Source organism: Apodemus sylvaticus, chromosome 12 (genome assembly GCF_947179515.1).
Source record: "Apodemus sylvaticus chromosome 12, mApoSyl1.1, whole genome shotgun sequence".
In the NCBI taxonomy this organism is placed as follows: domain Eukaryota; kingdom Metazoa; phylum Chordata; class Mammalia; order Rodentia; family Muridae; genus Apodemus; species Apodemus sylvaticus.
Window position 1 is genome coordinate 84,679,761 of NC_067483.1, and position 22,048 is coordinate 84,701,808.

A 22,048-nucleotide genomic window follows, 5' to 3' on the forward strand; every position below is an offset into this window, starting at 1 on the left:
AGAGCAGCAAAGCAAATACGAAAAAGAAAGTGGTGGCACACACCCTTGATCCCAGCACTTAAGAGGCAGAGGCAGGCCAATCTCTGAGTTCCAGGTCAGCCTGGTCCACATATTGAGTTCCAGAGAGCCTGTCTCTAACTAAATAAACAAATACATAAATTATATATACAAAAAAGGAGCAAAGAAAATGAGCTAAAGGAGTAAGTCTGTCAGGACAGCTATAATAAATTGAACATAAAGGCCTATGACACACCAGGATTACCTGGCTTCAACATACAAATTGGAGGATAGAGAAAATATTTAGATCATAGCGGAGAAGTACATGAATAGAAACCTCCAAAACATACCCATGCATAAACAGACAATGATAGCAGATTTTCATTAAACATTTATACCATTGGAAGGAGAATATGACAAGACTTACACCTTAGCATCAAACACATATACTCCAATCCAGGTGGAGTAAAGAAGAACTAAATATTAAAGAACTATAGGCTGCTTATAAGGAAAAAGGAATTTCTAATTACTAAGGTTTAGTAGTTGGCCTTTTCTAGTTACTAAGGTCTAGTAGTTGGCCTTTTCTAGTTACTGAGGTCTAGTAGTTGGCCTCCAATGATCTTCACACTCTTATTTGAAGCCTGTTATTTAATACTAAACACATATATGAGCTTCATCTCTAGCTCATAAGTTCCTGGCAGAAAAGCCTTATAAATTCCTTGGTGATAGGAGAACTTTTCTTATGTTTGTATTAGTCCCCATTCCTAACACAAAAGTCTCTAGGATCCCTGAAACTCCCCAAGTGAAGAGACTTTTGTATGTTAATCAGATTATCAGTGGCTGGGGTCCCTAGATAGCTCCATAACACAGATTTGTTGCCAGAATGGTTGTTACTTTCAACCCCTCCTCAATCTCATACTTTGGGGAGAGGGATTATGAATTAATCCAGTGATTTAATCAATCATAAAAGTGGTAGCAAGAGAGCTGGTAAAATAATTCAGCAGTGAACAGCTCATACGGCTATTGCAGAGGAATGAACTACCTTTACAAGCAAATCCTCCAGCAATACTTTTTCAGATAACCTCAGCCATGAGGTTCAACTTCACTTCAACCTAAGTGAGACCAGGCTCTTAGAAGGGATCCTCAGCCTTGCTCCCATCCTCTTGCTCAAAGAAAGAAAGAAAGAAAATGAAAAAAAATGATGTTTTCTTGTTCATAAAATAGATGTTGATGATAATCTGCTATATAGCAATAAATAATAAATTATAAATTCAACATAAGTTATAATAGGGATAACATAATCAAAACTTTAAGACAGGTAAAAGTGTCAATATTAAAGTAAAAATTTGGCATTATGAAAATATGTAACAATATAAGAAAAACCACAAACTGAAAGATAGTTACCATTCAAGTAATATAATGGCTAATATCAAGAATACTACGATTCTAATAAATAAGTTTTAAAATGACAAATCATTCAGTAATAAAAACATGTGAGAATAGAGTATAGATGACAAAAGGGCAGTTACAAGAATAACTACATGGTAATAAATAGGAAAGAGAATTAAGAAATCCTACCATTAACTAGAGAAATGCTAATTTATACATTAAGCAACTAGAAGTTGAAAAACACAATGGTAAATGCATAAAAACCCTGGTCATTTCCATAACTGCCAATGGAAGTAAACTGACAGGAATCACTTTAGAAAGCAATGTACAAAACCGAGTAAAGGTGAAAAATGATCACATCCTATTTCCTAAGTTTTCAACTTAGAACAGCAGATATTACACTGAAGCATGTGCATACACAAAACATTTGCCTCAAGGGGGAAATGGCAACACTGCAAATTACTGACCGCATAAAAAGTGTTTTCTATCTGTGTGTGTGTGTGTGTGTGTGTGTGTGTGTAAGTGGTTTGCCTGCCTGTATGTTTTTGCACCGTGTACATGCTGGGACCCACAAATACCTGGAACCTGAATTACAAATAACTGAGAGCCACCATGGAGATGCTTGGAGTAGAACCCAGGTCATCTGGAAGAGGGTCAGTATTCTTAACTGCTGAGGCTTCTCTCCAATCTTGTCTTTCACATTTAATAAAGGTGACCATTCTATCATAGAGATTTCCAAGGGCCAAGAAGAAAAAAAAAAAAATCAAAGTAACGATCACAATCAGTGCCTTGAATTCCATTTTGGGATGAATTTCATGCCCTTTCCCTTCACACTCTTCACATTTTTAATAAATACCTGGTAGTTCAAAATTACCAACCGGGTTATACATAACCTTATACAGAGGACAAGGAAGCCAAAAATTTATAAAAGACTGAGCTCCACTGTACTCAGGAATCTATCTTTGGGAAATTATCTTGAAGTATGTTTTAGCACAAACAAACAAAAACAACAACAACAAAAACAAAAAAAAAAAAAAAACCTGCCTCCTAGAGAGAGCTTCCATGCCCCATCTCTCTGTACAGGACTGCAGATTTGTTTGATGACTACCCTAAGTCCATACCTGTATGTGTCCTCTGAGCCTGTACCTTCATTTGACAATACTAGCTGAGTGGATGACCAGAAGGACCTCCTCAAAGTAGCCTTCCTTATACAATGTCAGCTAGCAAAAGACTTATCATAAGAGTGACTGTAAAACAAAATTTTCTTATTCATTCTTTCCTTAGAATTACAAAAGTCCCTGTGTCCATTCCAATACAAAATGAAACGATGGAGAAAATGGTGATGGAGAAAAGGCTGTGTGAAACTAGAGCTAACCAACTCTGTTCATCTTGCAAACAGTCCTTTCCCACTAAAAAGCCTTATTAGTTTCATTGGAATTCTACCTCTGACTAGGAAAGTCTGAACCATGATTATCACAATCAGTTTGGATTTTTTTCTTGTGTATAAGATGAGAACCTAATGGAAGATTTTAATCAAGGATTCTGAATCATGATTTAATATGAAAACATTAAGAAATTCACTGATCTAAGGCTGTCTTCTAACTCTCCTCACAAAGGGATGTCCAGAACAAAGTTATGCTTTCATCTCCTGAAAATTCAAATGATCTCTTTTGATGTACTCTTAATTTAAATTCTAAAACGTATAAATCTTGGGTATCAACACCTCCAGAGCAGGAACTCCTATATAATAAGTAGTAAGCATCCTAAGCTACAAGTTTATCATTAGAGAGCATAATAGCTAATTAATGTAATAAACAACAGTAACCTTGGGCTGGAGAGATGGCTCAGTGGTTAAAAGCACCGACTGCTCTTCTGAATATCCTGAGTTCAAATCCCAAGAACGACACGGTGGCTCACAACTATCTATATCCATAACAAGATCTGACGCCTTCTTCTGGAGTGTCTGAGGACAGCTATAGTGTATTTACATATAATAAATAAATCTTTATATGTTTAAAAAAAACCAGTAACCTTCAAAAGCAGGATACTCAATTACTGCGCACAGCTATTTTAAAAATGGAAGTACCTCCTCTAGCTATATGGCCTGAACCTCCATTGTCTATTGTAATCCTTTGTTAAGAGAATAACCAATATCTTCAGTGAATCTCATATCCATTTAAATTAGCAAAATACAAAAAGGTACCCATTGTTTATAAACAATTAATAACCTTGAACCTAACTTTTAAGTATACAATAGCAAATAATAGAGAAGCACAAAAGCACCTTGTTATAAAATAATCACTACTACTGAAATGCTAAAGAAAAGAGACTTCAAAGAAGACAAAACTAAGAGAGGGAGAAAGAGACACAGTGTAAGAATTGGTTTGAAAGCTTTTCATAACCACTATGCCACAAGATCTCCATGCTAAGATCCAGGTCAGAAACTTGTATCTTCCAGCCTCAAGATATGGATTACATGATCCTTCCAGTTTCCATCTGCATCTGGAGCTGATCCTGTGCCACAGCTGTCCATACCCAAATCCTACCTATAGAGAGCTGGTCTCCCAGGAGTGCTGACAATCCTGAGAACACAGGTGAGACAACCACTTCTACTCAAATTCCTGGCCCAAGAGGGACCCACCTTTTATTTGATCAATTACCAGAGATTGAAAAACCAAGGTATTCCATAACAAAACAAATTTATTCAATATTTCTCCACAAATCCATCCCTACAAAGGATAATAGATGGAAAACTCAAACACAAGAAGAGAAACTACACCCTAGAAAAAGCAAGAAAGTATTCTTCTTTCAACCAACCCAAAGAAGATAGCCACACAAACAGAATTCCACCTCTAACAAAAAAAATCACTATTCCTTAATATCTCTTAACATCAATGGACTCAATTCCCCAATAAAAAGACATAGACCAACAGACTGGATACATAAACAGGACCCAGCATTTTGCTGTACATGGAAACACACCTCAGTGACAAAGACAGATATTAACTCAAAGTAAAAAGCTTGAAAGCAACTTTCCAGGCAAATGGTCCCAAAAAACAAGCTGGAAAAGGCCATTCTAATATCAAATAAAATCGACTTTCAACCAAAAATTATCAAAAAAGATAAAAAAGGACACTTCACACTCATCGAAGGAAAAATCTACCAAGATAAACTCTGAATTCTGAACATCCATGCTCCAAATGCAAGGTAACCCACATTCATAAAAGAAACTTTACAAACGCTCAAAGCGTACATTACACCTCACACAATAATAGTGGGAGACTTCAACACCCCACTCTCATCAATGGACAGATCATGGAAACAGAAACTAAACAGAGACACAATGAAATCAAACAGAAGTTATGAACCAAATGCATTTACTACTCAACTATTAAAAACAATGACTTTACAAAATTCACAGGCAAATGGATGGATCTAGAAAATATCACCCTGAGTAAGGTAACTCAGTCACAAAAGACCACACATGGTATGTACTCACTGCTAAGAGTGTGGAAAACACACAATACAACTCATGGACCACATGAAGCTCAAGAGGAAGGAAGACCGAAGAGTGAATGCTTCAGTCCTACTTAAAAGGAGAACAATATAATCAAGGGAAGTAGAGGGTGGGAAGGACTTGGGAGGGAGGAACAGGAAGGGAAGAGGGGGAGGGGAAAAAGGACAGAATCAGGTATGGGAAGAGATAGAGGAGATGTACAGAGGGTCAGGAAATTGAACAGAGGTGTGTAGCAATGGGGGATGGAGAACTGGGGGATAGCAACCAGAAAGTCCCAGGTGCCAGGAAAGCAAGAACCTCTCAGGACACCAAGGGGATGATATTAGCTAAAATACCCAACAAAATGGGAGGGAGAACCTGTCGAGACCAGTTAAGGGATGGGGCCACCAATCCATTTCAAAAATTTTAGCCCAGAATTGCTCCTCTCTAAAGGAAATAGAGACAGAGAGTAGAGACTGAAGGAAAGGCCATCCTGAGACTGCCCCACCTGGGGATCCATCCCACATGCAGACACCAAACCCAGACACTATTGCAGATGCCAAGAAGTGCTTGCTGACAGGTGCCTGATAGAGCTGCCTCCTGAGAGGCTCTGCAAGATCCTGACCAATACAGATGTAGATGCTGGCAGCCAAGTATCAGACTGAGCACAGGGACCCCAATAGAAGAGTTAGAAGTACTGAAGGAGCTGAAAGGGCCTTATCTGGCATCAATGAGAGGGGAGGCCCTTGGTCCTGTGAACACTTGATTCCTGTGAACACAGAATGTTAGGGTGGTGAGGTGGGAGTGGGTTGTGGGGGAGAGCACCCTCATAGAAGCAGAGTAAGGAGAGATGGGATGGGGGGTTGCAGAGGGGAAACTTGGTAAGGGGAATAACATCTGAAAGGTAAACAAATTAAATATCCAATTTTTTTAAAAAAAAAAGATTTGATTTGAAAGCATATACAAATAAAATGTTTAAGTTTAGGAGTGGGAGACATAGAACATAAGCACTATAGGATTAGATTATTGTTAATTTTGGTCCCAGAGTAGTTGGTATGAATAATTATCTCATCTCATATTATCTTTTTAGCAAGAAAATGAAAATGTGAGGAGTGGGATTCAAACCCACACCTCCAGGGGAGACTGCAACCTGAACACAACACCTAGATCACTCAGCCATCCTAGCTGCAAGGGAAAGGGCTAAGTAACACACAAAGGTAGGCCTGTAAGAATTACACCAGATTTCTCTGCAGAAACTATGAAAGCCAGAAGAGCCTGGTCAGAGATCATATAGACTCTAAGAACACAAATACCCAGCAAAATGCTCAGTCAACATAGATGGAGAAACCAAAATATTCCAGGACAAAACCAAATTCAAACTATCTATCTACCAATCCAGCTCTACAGAGGATCCTAGAAAGACAACTCCAACACAAGGAAGGTAAGACAAGAAGCCAAAGAAAAGACAAGTTATTAAGCATCTCACAACAAAGCCAAAAGGAGAGAACCACAAGCACCCACAAAAACAAATATAATTGGAACCAACAGTCATCTCTCTTTAATTCTTTCAATATTAATGGATTCAACTCAACTATAAAAAGCCATAAACTGGCAAACTAGATATGCAAACAAGATCCAGCATTTTGTTGCATATAAGAAACACACCTTGATAACAAAGACAGACTCTATCTCAGAGTGAAAGGTTGGAAAAAGGTCTTCCAAGAAAATGGTCCCAAGAAACAGGCTGGAGTTGCCATCCTACTGTCCAATAAAATGGACTTTCAACCAAATGTGATGAAGCATGGTGAAGAAGATCACTTCATATTCATCAAAGGGAAAATCCAACAAGAGAAAGTCTCATTTATGAACATCTATGTCACAAATGTAAGGGCACCCACATTCATAAATTAAACTTTACTAAAGTTCAAAACACACATTGAACTCCACAAAATAATACTAGAGATTTCAACACCCAACTCTCACCAATGGACGGGTCATTGAAACAGAAACTAAACAGAGACACAGTGAAACTAATAAAGGTTATGAACCAAATGGATTTAATAGATATCTATAGTACATTTCACCCTAAAACAAAAGAATACACCACCTTCTCAGCACCTCATGGTACCTTCTCCAAAACTGACCACATAATTGGTCACAAAACAGGCCTCAACAGATAAAGACAATTGAAATAATCCCATACACCCTATCAGACCACCATGACCTAAGGCTGATCTTCAATAACAGCAAAAACAACATAAAGCCCAGATGCATGCACGTGGAAACTGAACAACTCTCTACTCAATGATGACTTGGTCAAGAAAGAAAGAAAGTAAAGACTTCCTGGAATATCATACCCAAACTTACAGAACACAATGAAAGCAACGTTAAGAGGAAAATTCATAGCACTAAGTGCCCCAATAAAAAAACTGGAGAGATCTTACACTAGCAGCTTAATAACACCTGAGAGCTCTAGAACAAAAAGAAGCAAACTCACCAAAGAGGAGTAGAGGGCAGGAAACAGTCAAACTCAAGGCCTATATCAACCAAATAGGAACAGAGAGAACAATACAAAGAATCAACAAAAGCAAAAGCTGGTTCTTTGAGAGAATCAACAAGATAGATAAATCCTAGCAAAGTAACTAAAGTACTCAGAGGCAGTATCCAAATTAACAAGATCAGAAGAAATAAAGGAGACCTAACAACTGAAACAGGAAATTCAAAAAAATCATTAGATCCTACTACAAAAGCCTATACTCAACAAAACCAGAAAATCTAGATAAAATACATGGTTTTCTAGACAGATACCACATACCAAAGTTAAATCAAGAGCAGAAAGACTATCTAAACAGGCCCATATCCCATACAGAAATAGAAGTCATTAAAAACCTACCAAACAGAAAAGGCCCAGGGCCAGATGGATTTTTCTACCAGACATTCCAATAAGACCTGATACCAACATTCCTCAAGCTTTTCCATAAAATAGAAACAGAAGGAACACTACCTAATTTATTCTATGAAGCCACAATTACTCTGATACCTAAACCTTGTGTGGTAACCAAAAAAGAGAACTTCAGACCAATCTCACTTATGGATATCAATGCAAAAAAATAATAAAATTCTTGCAATTTGCCCCATAGGAGGAACAATACTATGTACCAACCAGTACCCCCAGAGCTTCCAGGGACTAAACCAAAAACCAGAGTACACATGGAGGGACCCATGGTTCCAGCTACATTATGTAGCAGAGGATGGCCTTTTCAGACATCAATGAGAGGAGAGGCCATTGGTCCTGTGAAGGCTCAATGCCCCAGTGCAGGGGAATGCAAGTCAGGAAAGTGGAAGGGGGGGGAGAATTGGTAAGCAGGGTAAGGGGGGATAGGATGGTGGGTTTTCAGAATAAAGGTTATAACATTTGAAATGAAAATAAAGCAAATATCTATTAAAAAATTCTTGGAAACCAAATCCAAGAATACATCAAAACCATCATTCACCACAATCAAGTAGGCTTCATCCCAGGGATGCAAGGTTGGTTCAATATATGAAAACCCATTAACGTAATCCACTATATAAACAAACTTAAAAAAAAAAAAACTCACATGATCACCTCCTTAGATGCAGAAAAAGCATTTGACAAAATACAACACCCCTTCATGTTAAAAGTATTGGAAAGATCAGGCATTCAACGGCAATACCTAAACATAACAAAAGCAATTCACTGCAAACCAACAGCCAATATCAAATTAAATGGAGAGAGAATTGAAGCAAGCCCACTAAAACCCGGGATAAGACAAGGACGCCCACTATCCCCATGTCTATTTAGTATAGTACTTGAAGTGCTAGCTAGAACAGTAAGACAAACAAAAGGAAATCAAGAGGATACAAATTAGCAAAGAAGAAGTAAAGGTATCACAATTTGCAGAAGATATAGTAGTATACATACGCAACCCCAAAAATTTTACCAAAGAACTTCTCCAGCTGATAAACAACTTCAGCAAAGTGGCAGGATATAAAATTTACTCAAATAAATAAGTAGCCTCCTTTACAGAAATGATAAACAGGCTGACAAAGAAATCAGGAAAACAACCCCCTTCACAATAGCTACAAATAATATAAAATATCTTGGGATAACTCTAACCAAACAAGTGAAAAATCTGTATGAAAATAACTCCAAGTCTCTCAAGAAAGAAATGGAAAAAGATCTCAGAAAATAGAGAGGTCTCCCATGCTCATGGATTGGCAGAATTAACATGGTAAAAATGGTCATCCTACCATAAGCAATCTACAGATTCAGTACAATCCCCATCAAAATCCCAATGCAATTCTTCGAAGACATGAAAAAAGCAATTCTCAAATTTATCTGGAAAGGCAAAAAAAACCCAGAATATCAAAAACAATTCTTGGCGGCCAGCAGGGAGAAGTCAGTGTGCTCCGGTGAATCCAGCGGGCCCCAGCAGGACCCTTCAGGCGCCTGCTTTGGAATCTGAACAGCTTGGGCCACAGCACTCATCTCCAGGAAGTGCAGGAGACCTGGTGAGCACCCAGAGGCAGTCTGGGAGCTCACAGCACAGCTTGCTCCTGTGGCACAGAGCTTAGGCTCCAGTCCTGAGGCCTCTGGCAGTAGCCCTCAGACCTCTCCGCTTCCGGATCCGGATCAGCCTGTGCAGCAACACCACATCTCCAGGTCCTGCAAGAGGCAAGAGGGGCTTCCGGGCGGCCAGCAGGGAGAAGTCAGTGTGCTCCGGTGAATCCAGCGGGCCCCAGCAGGAGCCTTCAGGTGCCTGCTTTGGGATCTGAACAGCCTGGGCCACAGCATTAAGCTCTAGGAAGTGCGGGAGGCCTGGTGTGCACCCAGAAGCAGTCTGGGAGCTCACAGCACAGCTTGCTCCTGTGGCACGGAGCTTAGGTTCCAGTCCTGAGGCCTCCAGCGGGAGCCTTCAGGTGTCTGCTTTGGGATCTGAACAGCCTGGGCAACAGCACCTTGTCTCCAGGAAGTGCAGGAGATAAGCTGGGCACCAGAGGCCACCTGGGAAGGGGCAGCTTGCACTGGTGAGTCCAGCATTGACAAGACCAACTAACACCAGTGAGAACTAGATGGCAAAAGGCAAACGCAGGAACGTCACTAACAGAAATCAAGGCATCTGAACCCAATTCTCCTTTACCAGCATGTCCTGGATACCCCATCACACCAGTAAAACAAGATTTGGATTTAAAATCACTGGTCATGATGCTGGTACAGGAACACATGAAGGACATACTTAAAGAAATTCAGGAGAAAATGGATCAAAAGTTAGAAGCCCTTGCAAGGGAAACACAAAAAATCATTGAAAGAAATCCAGGAGAATACAAAAGCCAATAATGAGGAAACGCAAAAAACACTTAAAGAAATACAGGAGAACTTTGGTCAACAGGCTGAGGTCATAAAAGAGGAAACACAAAAATCTCTTAAAGAATTACAGGAAAACACAAACAAGCAAGTGAAGGAGCTAAGCAAAACCATCCAGGATCTAAAATCAGAAGTAGAAACAACTAAGAAAACTCAAAGGGAGACAACTTTGGAGATAGAAAGCCTTGGGAAGAAATCAGGGGACAGAGATGCAAATATCAACAACAGAATACAAGAGATAGAAGAAAGAATCTCAGATGCTGAAAATACCATAGAAATCATGGACTTAACAGTTAAAGAAAATGCAAAATGCAAAAAGCTTGTAACCCAAAATATCCAGGAAATCCAGGACATAATGAGAAGACCAAACCTAAGGATTATAGGCATAGATGAGAATGAAGATTTACAACTTAAAGGGCTGGCAAATATCTTCAATAAAATTATGGAAGAAAACTTCCCTAACCTAAAGAGAGAGATGCCCATGAATATACAAGAAGCCTACAGAACTCCAAACAGACTGGACCAGAACAGAAATACCTCCCTTCACATAATAATCAAAGCCCCAAATGTACTAAACAAAGAAAGAATATTAAAGGCAGTAAGAGAAAAAGGCCAAGTAACATATAAAGGAAGACCTATCAGAATCACAGCAGACTTTTCACCTGAGACTATGAAGGCTAGAAGATCCTGGGCAGATCTCATGCAGACTCTAAGAGAACACAAATGCCAGCCAAAACTACTATATCCAGCAAAACTCTCAATCACCGTAGATGGAGAAACTAAGATATTCCATGACAAAACCAAGTCTACCCAATATCTATCCACAAACCCAGCCCTACAAAGGATAATAGGAGGAAAACACCAATACAAGAAGGGAAACTTCACCCTGGAAAAAGCAAGATAGTAACCTTTCATCAAACCCAAAAGAAGTTAACCAATCAAATTTAAAAAATAACATCAAAAATGACAGGAAGTAACAATCACTGTTCCTTAATATCTCGTAACATCAATGGACTCAATGCCCCAATAAAAAGACATAGACTAAGTGACTGGATACGTAAACAGGACCCTACATTTTGCTGCTTACAGGAAACACACCTAAGGGTCAAAGACAAACACTACCTTAGAGTAAAAGGCTGGAAGACAATTTTACAAGCAAATGGTCTCAGGAAACAAGCTGGAGTAGCCATTTTAATATCAGATAAAATTGACTTTCAACCCAAAGTCATCAAAAGAGACTCTGAGGGACACTTCTTGCTGGTCAAAGGAAAAATACAACAAGAAGAACTCTCAATCCTGAACATCTATGCTCCAAATGCAAGGGCACCCTCTTTCGTAAAAGAAACTTTATTAAAGCTCAAAGCACACATTGCATCTAACACAATAATTTTGGGTGACTTCAACACTGCACTTTCCTCAATGGACCGATCAGGAAAACAGAAACTCAACAGGGACATAATGAAACTAATTGAAGCTTTGGACCAATTAGATTTAACAGATATATATAGAACATTCTATCCTAAAGCAAAAGAATATACCTTTTTCTCTGCACCTCATGGTACCTTCTCCAAAATCGACCATATAATTGGTCACAAGACAGACCTCAACAAATATAAGAAGATCGAACTAATCCCATGCCTCCTATCAGATCACTATGGAGTAAAAGTGGTCTTCAATAGCAACAAAAACAACAGAAAACCCACATACACGTGGAAACTGAACAAAATTCTACACAATGATACCTTGGTCAAGGAAGAAATAAAGAAAGAAATTAAAGACATTTTAGAACACAATGAAAATGAAGACACAACATACCCAAATCTATGGGACACAATGAAAGCAGTGTTAAGAGGAAAACTCATAGCCCTGAGTGCCTCCAAAAAGAAAATGGAGAGAGCATACATTACCAGCTTAATGACACACCTGAAAGCCCTGGAACAAAAAGAAGCTATTTCACCCAGGAGGAGTAGAAGGCAGGAAATCATCAAACTCAGGGACGAAATCAATCAAGTAGAAACAAAGAGAACCATACAAAGAATCAACAAAACCAGGAGCTGGTTCTTTGAGAAAATCAACAAGATTAGCCAGACTGACCAAAGGGCACAGAGAAAGTATCCAAATTAACAAACTTAAAAGTGAAAAGGGAGATATAACAACGGAAACTGAGGAAATCCAAAAAATCATCAGATCCTACTACAAGAGCCTGTACTCAACACAACTGGAGAATCTGGAGGAAATGGACAATTTCCTTGACAGATACCAAATACCAAAATTAAATCAGGACCAAATAGATCATCTAAACAGTCCCATAACCCCTAAAGAAATAGAAGGAGTCATAGGAAGTCTTCCAACCAAAAAAAGCACAGGACCAGATGGTTTCAGTGCAGAATTCTATCAGACCGTCAAAGAAGAGTTAACACCAATACTCTTCAAACTATTCCACAAAATAGAAAAAGAAGGAACACTACCCAATTCCTTCTACGAAGCCACAATTACGCTGATACCAAAACCACACAAAGATCCAACAAAGAAAGAGAACTTCAGACCAATTTCCCTTATGAACATAGATGCAAAAATACTCAATAAAATTCTTGCCAACCGAATCCAAGAACACATCAAAACGATCATCCACCATGATCAAGTAGGCTTTATCCTGGGAATGCAGGGTTGGTTCAATATACAGAAATCCATCAATGCAATCCATTACATAAACAAACTCAAAGAAAAAAACCACATGGTCATTTCATTGGGTGCTGAAAAAGCATTTGACAAAATTCAGCATCCTTTCATGCTTAAAGTCTTGGAAAGAACAGGAATTCAAGGCCCATACCTAAACATAGTAAAAGCAATATACAGCAAACCGGTAGCCAGCATCAAACTAAATGGAGAGAAACTTGAAGCAATCCCACTAAAATCAGGGACTAGACAGGGCAGCCCCCTTTCTCCTTATCTTTTCAATATTGTACTTGAGGTACTAGCTCGGGCAATTCGACAACATAAGGAGGTCAAAGGGATACAAATTGGAAAGGAAGAAGTCAAACTATCATTATTTGCAGATGACATGATAATCTACCTAAGTGACCCAAAAAACTCCACTAGAGAACTCCTACAGCTGATAAACAACTTCAGCAAAGTGGCAGGTTATAAAATCAACTCAAGCAAATCAGTGGCCTTCCTATACTCAAAGGATAAGCAGGCTGAGAAAGAAATTAGGGAAATGACCCCCTTCACAATAGCCACAAACAGTATAAAGTATCTTGGGATGACTCTTACCAAACATGTGAAAGATCTATATGACAAGAACTTCAAGACTCTGAAGAAGGAAATGGAAGAAGACCTCAAAAAATGGTAAAACCTTCCATGCTCATGGATCGGTAGAATCAATATAGTTAAAATGGCCATTTTGCCAAAAGCAATATACAGATTCCATGCAAAACCCATCAAAATCCCAACTCAATTCTTCACAGAGTTAGAAAGAGCAATTATCAAATTCATCTGGAATAACAAAAAACCCAGGATAGCTAAAACTATTCTCAGCAACAAAAGAAAGTCTGGGGGAATCAGTATCCCTGACCTCAAGCAATACTACAGAGCAATAGTGTTAAAAACTGAATGGTATTGGTACAGTGACAGGCAGGAGGATCAATGGAACAGGATTGAAGATCCAGAAATGAACCCACACACCTATGGCCACTTGATCCTCGACAAAGAGGCTGAAAACATCCAATGGAAAAAAGATAGCCTTTTCAACAAATGGTGCTGGTTCAACTGGAGGTCAGCATGCAGAAGAATTCGAATTGATCCATCCTTGTCTCCTTGTACTAAGCTCAAATCCAAATGGATCAAGGACCTCCACATAAAGCCAGACACTCTGAAGCTAACAGAAAAGAAACTGGGGAAGACCCTTGAGGACATCGGTACAGGGAGAAAGTTTCTGAACAGAACACCAATAGCGTATGCTCTAAGATCAAGAATTGACAAATGGGACCTCATAAAATTACAAAGTTTCTGTAAGGCAAAGGACACCATCAAGAGGACAAATCGGCAACCAACAAATTGGGAAAAGATCTTCACCAATCCTACATCAGATAGAGGGCTAATATCCAATATATATAAAGAACCACATGCATCTTAACTGTTTTATATTAAATGTTTTATAGTTTGACACCTTCCACACCTCCCACTCACACCATTTCAAGGCATTTGTACCTTAAAATTTGGTTAGATCATAAGTCTTATATCATAAGGATGGCTAAGTAAGTATTCAGAGGTGTTCCAAGAAGTAAATACTTTTTCTTTTTTTTAACATTTTAATTAGATATTTGTTTTATTTACATTTCAAACAGTATCCCCTTTCCTTGTTATCCCTCCAAAAACCTCCTATCCCATCCCCCCCTCACCCTGTACCAACCCCCCACCCCCGCCACTTTTTTAGGGGAATGACCTGGCATTCTCCTAAACTGGAGTGTCGAGCATTCATAGAACCAATAGCCATTCTCTGCTACATATGTAGCTGGAGCCATGAGTCCAGTCCCTCTATGTGTACTCTTTGGTTAGTGGTTTAGTCCTTGGGAGCTCTGGGGGTACAGGTTGGTACACATTATTGTTCCTCCTGTGGGGCTGCAAATCTCTTCAGCTCCTTGGGTCCTTTCTCTAGCTGCTCCATTGGAAACTGAAGATCTCAGAAGATGGAAAGATCTCCCATGCTCATGGATTGGTCGGATTAATATAGTAAAAATGGCCATCTTGCCTAAAGCAATCTACAGATTCAATGCAATCCCATCAAAATTCTAACTCAAACATTCATAAAGTTAGAAAGAGCAATTTCCAAATTTATCTAGAAAAACAAAAAACCCAGGGCAGCGAAAACTATTATCAACAATAAAAGAATGTCTGGTGGAATCGCCATCCCTGACTTCAAGCTATACTACAGAACAATAGTGATAAAAACTGTATGATATTGGTACAGTGACAGGCAGGTAGATCAATGGAATAGAATTGAAGACCCAGAAATGAACTCAACACCTATAGTCACTTGATCTTTGACAAAGGAACTAAAACCATCCAGTGGAAAAATGACAGCATTTTCAACAAATGGTGCTAGGTCAACTGGCAGTCAAAATGTAGGATATAAATTGATCCATTCTTATCTCCCTGTACAAAGCTCAAATCCAAGTGGATCAAGGACCTCCACACAAAATGAGATACCCTGAATCTAATAAAAGAGTAAGTGGGGAAGAACCTGGAGCACATGGGCACAGGGGAAAATTTGCTGAACAGAACACCAATTGCTTTTGCTCTAAGATCAAAAATTGACAAATGGAACCTCATAAAATTACAAAGCTCTGTAAGGCAAAGGACAGTGTCAATAGGACAAAACAGCAACCAACAGATTGGAAAAATATCTTTACCAATCCTACATCTGATAGAGGGCTAAAATCCAATATATACAAAGAACTCAAGAAGACAGACTCCAGAGCCAAATAACCCTATTTAAAAATGGGGTATAGAGCTAAACAAAGAATTCTCTACTGAGGAATACTGATGGCTGAGAAGCACCTAAAGAAATGTCTAACATCCTTAACCATCAGGGAAATGCAAATCAAAATAACCCTGAGATTCTACCTCACACCAGTCAGAAGGGCTAAGATCAAAAACTCAGGGGACAGCAGATGCTGGCAAGGATATGGAGAAAGGGGAACACTCCTCCATTGCTGGTGGGATTGCAAGCTGATGAAAACACTCTAGAAATCAGTTTGGTGGTTCATCAGAAAAATGGACATAGTACTACTACCTGAAGACCCGGCTATACCACTCCTAGGCATATACCCAGAGAATGCTCCAACATGTAATAAGGACACATGCTCCACTATGTTCATAGCAGCTCTATTTATAATAGCAAGAAGCTGGAAAGAACCCAGATGTCCCTCAACAGAGGAATGGATACAGAAAGGCTGGTACACTTACACAATGGAGTACCTCAGCTATTAAATGGAGTACAGCTATTAAAAACAATGAATTCATGAAATTCTTAGGCAAATGGGTGGAGCTAGAAAATATTCAGAGTGAGGTAACCCAATCACAAAAGAACACACACAGTATGCACTCACTGATAAGTGGACATTAGCCCAAAAGCTCAGAATACCCAAGATACAACTCACAGACTACATGAAGCCCAAGAAGAAGGAAGACCAAAGTGTGGATACTTTGATCCTTCTTGGAAGGTGGATCATAACACCCATGGCTCACAGCCAACCAACAGACTGAACATAGGGACTCCAATGGATTATTTTCTTTTTCTAAATAACATTTTCTTTGAAATTAAGAGTTGATTTCTCACAAAGTGATGGTGGCACATACCTTTAATCCCAGAACTTGATGGGCAGAAGCAAGCAGATTTTTGAGCTGGATGCTAGCCTGGTCTACAGAGTGAGTTCCAGGACACCCAAGTCCACACAAAGACACAGAGAAACCCTGCCTTAAAAGAAGAAGAAGAAGAAGAGGAGGAGGAGAAGGAGGAGGAGGAGGAGGAGGAGGAGGAGGAGGAAGAGGAAGAGGAGGACAAGGGCAAGGAGGATGAGGAGGAAGAAGAGTTTTGTTTTCTTCTACATGTGTATCTATTACATATTTACTTCTGATCCACCCTATTCCCATCATAGTTTTTCATTTTTATCTTCTGCAAGAACCTGTTCCCTACCTTCCAAGTGGTTTTGGAACCTAAAGTCAGAAGCACAGCTATCAATGTGTGTTTCTCTCACTCTTCTCCTAAGTCTGAACAGCTCCCAGTTCCTCCTCTTCAGTGTTATAGTCCCATATTCTGATGAGACTACATTTCCTAGCTTCCTGGAGGGTTTGTAGGATACAAAATTTTCAGCAATTCTATTTAACTTGGTTAATACTTTATTTACATTAGTTTGGACAGTTCTTCAGAATTCTTCAGACACTGCTCCTATACTGTGTAAGTGTAATTTTTTTCAAACCTTATTTTTAATGATGTTTCTTAAACACTTTAACCTCCCTGTTAGCCCACCACCATCCAGAGGTAGTGGGAAAGAAAGGATATGGGGAAAGTGAACCTGTTTATAAAGGTTCTTTGGAACAACTCCCGTCTGTGTTGTCTAGAAATTGGCAGTTTGCTACTGTTCTTAATTGTGATGCAAATATCTGATATGCAGGTTAACTGATGTGACTCCTAAAGGGGTTGTGACCCCCAAATTGAGAACCAGTGGCTTAAAAGCACATGTATCACAAACTCTAGATTTAATCATTTGAAAAATTTTAATGCTTACTAATTACCCCTTCATATAACTCTCAGCTAGATGTCTAGTTCAGAAAATAGGAGGGAAGCTGATGAAACCTGACTAGGTATTTCATGACCAAAGTTGGGCAGGGCTGAGTGAGGGAAATAAAGGGCAGCAGTGACCTTTCTGAAGCCCACGCACCTAGAAAAGGTAAACCAACAGAATCGAGACATCACAGCCAACACCTACAACAGTTCTCAAAACTGCTTTAGTCTATTTTGAGTCAGGCTAAATTAGAGGCAACAGGTTCTATTTAGTAATCAATTTCAACTTAATAATTCAATCAAAAGATTCAAGAGTCCTCACTCTACCAATAAAAAGTTAAGCATAGGGATTCTACAGCAAACATCAGACAGTAGTCAGAGAAACAGAATATGAATATTAATCAGTCAATTATAATCATTACTACTATAGTGAAATTATAATTAAACATAACCATTATGTTCTAACTAAATATGCTACTACCCATTGTCTCCCACCTCCAACTTCCATCAGATTCCATTCTAGAAGTTCCAGACAAAAACACTCTCAATGAAGTCTGTAAAACCTAGCAAAGCATATTTTGAAATTGTATAATCTAATCTTTTTAAATTTCAGCACCTCAAAACTTTGTATTTTCTTTGCTCTAAGTATTTCTCAAACAACAATTTATTCATAAAAAGACATTATTAATAATACACCCTTTAGGAAATGATACTAAACTGCTCAGTAAGCTTGTAAAAAAAAGTCTCCTTTCTCATTTAAAATTCACAGCAAAATATATACAAAAGAATATAGGGCTATGTTACATTAGTTCTTATATATCCTGATTACATTCTAAAAGCTACTTTGAAATACCAAGGATCACCTTACTCTGGTTTATTATAACAAGTTTATGTAAACTTTATGAAATCCCTACCATAGCCTTATACATATGAGTATATAAAACTCTGCCGATTATAGCAGAGTGCTTTCTGTTTCCCAACTCAAGTAGGCCCTAAAAATGTAATACATCATAAGACACCCAACTCATATATTTAAATGACAGACTATTCCAAACAAAGCATGAAGCAGAATGGCTTTGTAAAAGCATGAGCAAAACAGGGTTGTGAGCAATCATTCAACATGGGTATTTCACAATAAACATGGGATGTGTGCACTGTCTTTATGCTAATAACAAAAATTACACACAAGTAGTAGAAAATTCCTTTTTCCCTGCTCTTGTCAATAGTTCAGGTAAAGCTTATTTCAGTCCCCTTCCCTCAACATAGACAAAAGGAAGAAACCCCATGCCATGGAGCAGAGTAATGAACAAAGTGTCCCCAGGCTCCATTCAGTAGCTCTGGGCTGAATCAACATGTTTATCTGCTAATCCACAGCTGAGCTCATTTTATAATATTATAAGGTTGAAAGAAAACATTTTTTAAAATGAAACTAGAAAAAATTAAATTTTACTTTGTTAGCAAATTTAATCAGGTTCTTTGTACAAAAAGCCCAAATAAAAATGAAATAAATTTTCCACTTAATCAAAATGTTCATTTTCTTTCTTATTTTTTTTTAATGAAGATTATTTTAAAAATTCAGGCTCTAAAACATTTGATCTAAGGGTCAAGGACAGTACTGCTTCTTAGCTTTGCCAAAAGTTTTTGAAAAGTCACTTCCTGTTCTAGGGAATGTTCACTGTTCTTGGACAAACAATAATAAAAGTCATTTATAGAACCACCTTGATTAGTCTTTCCTTTTAAATTCAGTGTTGACCAAAGCAAAGGATATGATTATAATACTAAAGAAAAGTCTGAGCCTTTATTTGGCATTATTTTTCTATTCATTTACTTGTGAGGAATTGTTACTTTATTAAAATGTCATGAATGATAATTATATGCTAGATTCAAAAGATAAAAGTTAGCAAAAGAGCTTTTAGTCCAGCTGAGATTATGGAATTTATCCAAATACATAATCTAGGCCACAAAGACAAGAAACAATGAAAGCAAGTAACATGATTCAAGCTGGCAGACATTATAAAGAATCCCTTTGGCAATGACAACTAGACTGAACTCACCTTTGCAACTACTAATTGGCCAGGTCTCATGTAGTCAAGGTTAGCCTCCACCCTGCCGTGCTACGTGCAGCATGATACAATTCCGCTTTCTGTCCTCCTTTCCCCCTCCTGAGTACTACAAGTATGGCCTGTGCAGCCATGTGTAGGCAATGCTGGACACTGGACCTACATCACTGCTGTGCACACTGCACAGCCACTCACTTTGCCTTCTGAGCTACAGTTTTAGCACATTAATCAGAATTGTAAACACACGCATAAACATGCCCCTTCCTTTCTATCATTCCAAGAATAAAAAGGCCAAACTATGAGGAAGAAAAAAGTTAGTACAGAAAAAGACAAAATTCATATGGCTCTAAAAATAAAACAACAGCTTCAAGCAGGCATCAAGAAATCCCATTTTATCTCTGTAGGAAGAAAACTAATGACCACCACCTCTAGTTTATTTTCACTGAGAACTAGATTTCACAACTCAGATCATTTTCTAACAATAAAGTCAAACAGTCAAATAACCTCAATCCTCCAAACACATGAAGCTACCCTTTTAAAAGTAAATGTATCACAAACAGTCACACAATTCGGGATTCAAATCAAAAACAAAAACTAACAAAAAAAAAAAAACAGAACAAATGTTTTGAAATTATACTGGAATAAGACTTTTACTTGGCAAAATCAAAAGTGACTACTAAACCACTGAACTACAGTCTGAACCTCTCACACTGTGAACTAGATGAGTGTCCATGTGTTTGGACACTCATCTAGTTCACAGTATGAGAGGTCAGATAATTAAGAAAGTATTTCAAAGCACAAAATTGCTACTCCAAAAATATAAATACATACATACATATCATCAACTCATATACAACATGCCTTAAGATCTAGAAAAACAGTATTCCCTCCAAGCACAAACTATAGAAAAAGAAAAACTGAAAACAAAAACTTAAAATGTATATGTCCTTTCAGGTCCAGTAGCTAACTAGAGTGATTAAACTACTTTATTTTCACTTAATCATCACAGCTACTCTCTAATTACATATATGCTATAAAGACCCTGTAAATTTAAAGTATTTAACCAAAGGAACAACATAAAAGTTGTTGAGAATCCAAGAATCTAATTACCACAAATGAAAGATCTTTCCCCCACAGAAAAAATACGAAGTTATTAGGTGTTTCTAAGAATTCAAAAAGCGTGCTCGCTTCGGCAGCACATATACTAAAATTGGAACAATACAGAGAAGATTAGCATGGCCCCTGCGCAAGGATGACACGCAAATTCGTTAAGCGTTCCATATTTTTATTCACCAACCCTACATCTGATAGAGGGCTAATATCCAATATATACAAAGAACTCAAGAAGTTAGACCCCAGGGAACCAAATAACCCTATTAAAAAATGGGGTACAGATCTTAACAAAGAATTTTCACCTGAAGAAATTTGGATGGCTGAGAGGTACCTTAAGAACTGCTCAACATCTTTAGTCATTAGGGAAATGCAAATCAAAACAACCCTGAGATTTCACCTTACTCCAGTCAGAATGGCTAAGGTCAAAAACTCAGGAGACAGCAGGTGTTGGTGAGGATGTGGAGAAAGAGGAACACTCCTCCACGGCTGGTGGGGCTGTAAGATGGTACAACCACTTTGGAAATCAGTCTGGCGGTTCCTCAGAAAACTGGACATGACACTTCCGGAGGACCCTGCTATACCTCTCCTGGGCATATACCCAAAGGATTCCCCGGCATGCAATAAAGACACATGCTCCATTATGTTCATAGCAGCCTTATTTATAATAGCCAGAAGCTGGAAAGAACCCAGATGTCCCTCAAAGGAGCAATGGATACAGAAAATGTGGTATATTTACACAATGGAATACTACTCAGCAATTAGAAACAATGAATTCACAAAATTTTTAGGCAAATGGTTTGATCTGGAAAATATCATCTTAAGTGAGGTAACCCAATCACAAAAGAATACACATGGAATGCAATCTCTAATAAGTGAATATTAGTTAGCCCAGAAGCTCTGAATACCGAAGGCACAAATCGCATAACAAATGACTCCCATGAAGAAGTATGGAGAGGGTCCTGATCCTGGAAAGGATTGATCTAGCATTGGAGGGGAATATAAGGACAGAGAAGGGAGGTGATTGGAGAATAGGTGGAGAGAAAAAGGTTTATGGGACATATGGGGAGGGGGGATCTGGGAAAGGGGAAGTCATTTGGAATGAAAACAAAGAATATAGAAAATAAAAATATTAAAATGAAAAAAAAAGAATTCACTTTCTAAGTTTGGTCTAAGAATCTAGCTAAAATTAATCACAGTATTCAAAAAGGAAGACTCAAGTTTCAAACAAGTATGTGACAAACAGAAGTTAGAACACATCTATATATATAACATTGATGGCAATTTCTTTTCAAGTATTCTTTTCCATTTCACTATCAATACCA

The 22,048-nt window shown here is 38.3% G+C and overlaps 1 protein-coding gene and 1 non-coding gene across 4 annotated transcripts in view; one reads left to right on the plus strand and one right to left on the minus strand.

Annotated features, from left to right (window-relative positions):
- Akt3 (AKT serine/threonine kinase 3) overlaps positions 1–22,048 on the minus strand; it is a 278,591-nt gene that overhangs the window by 230,827 nt on the left and 25,716 nt on the right. The gene's annotated exons all lie outside the window — the stretch shown is intronic.
- LOC127698008 (U6 spliceosomal RNA) lies at positions 20,794–20,900 on the plus strand. The gene has a single exon (XR_007980652.1). It is a non-coding gene; the product is annotated as a U6 spliceosomal RNA (small nuclear RNA).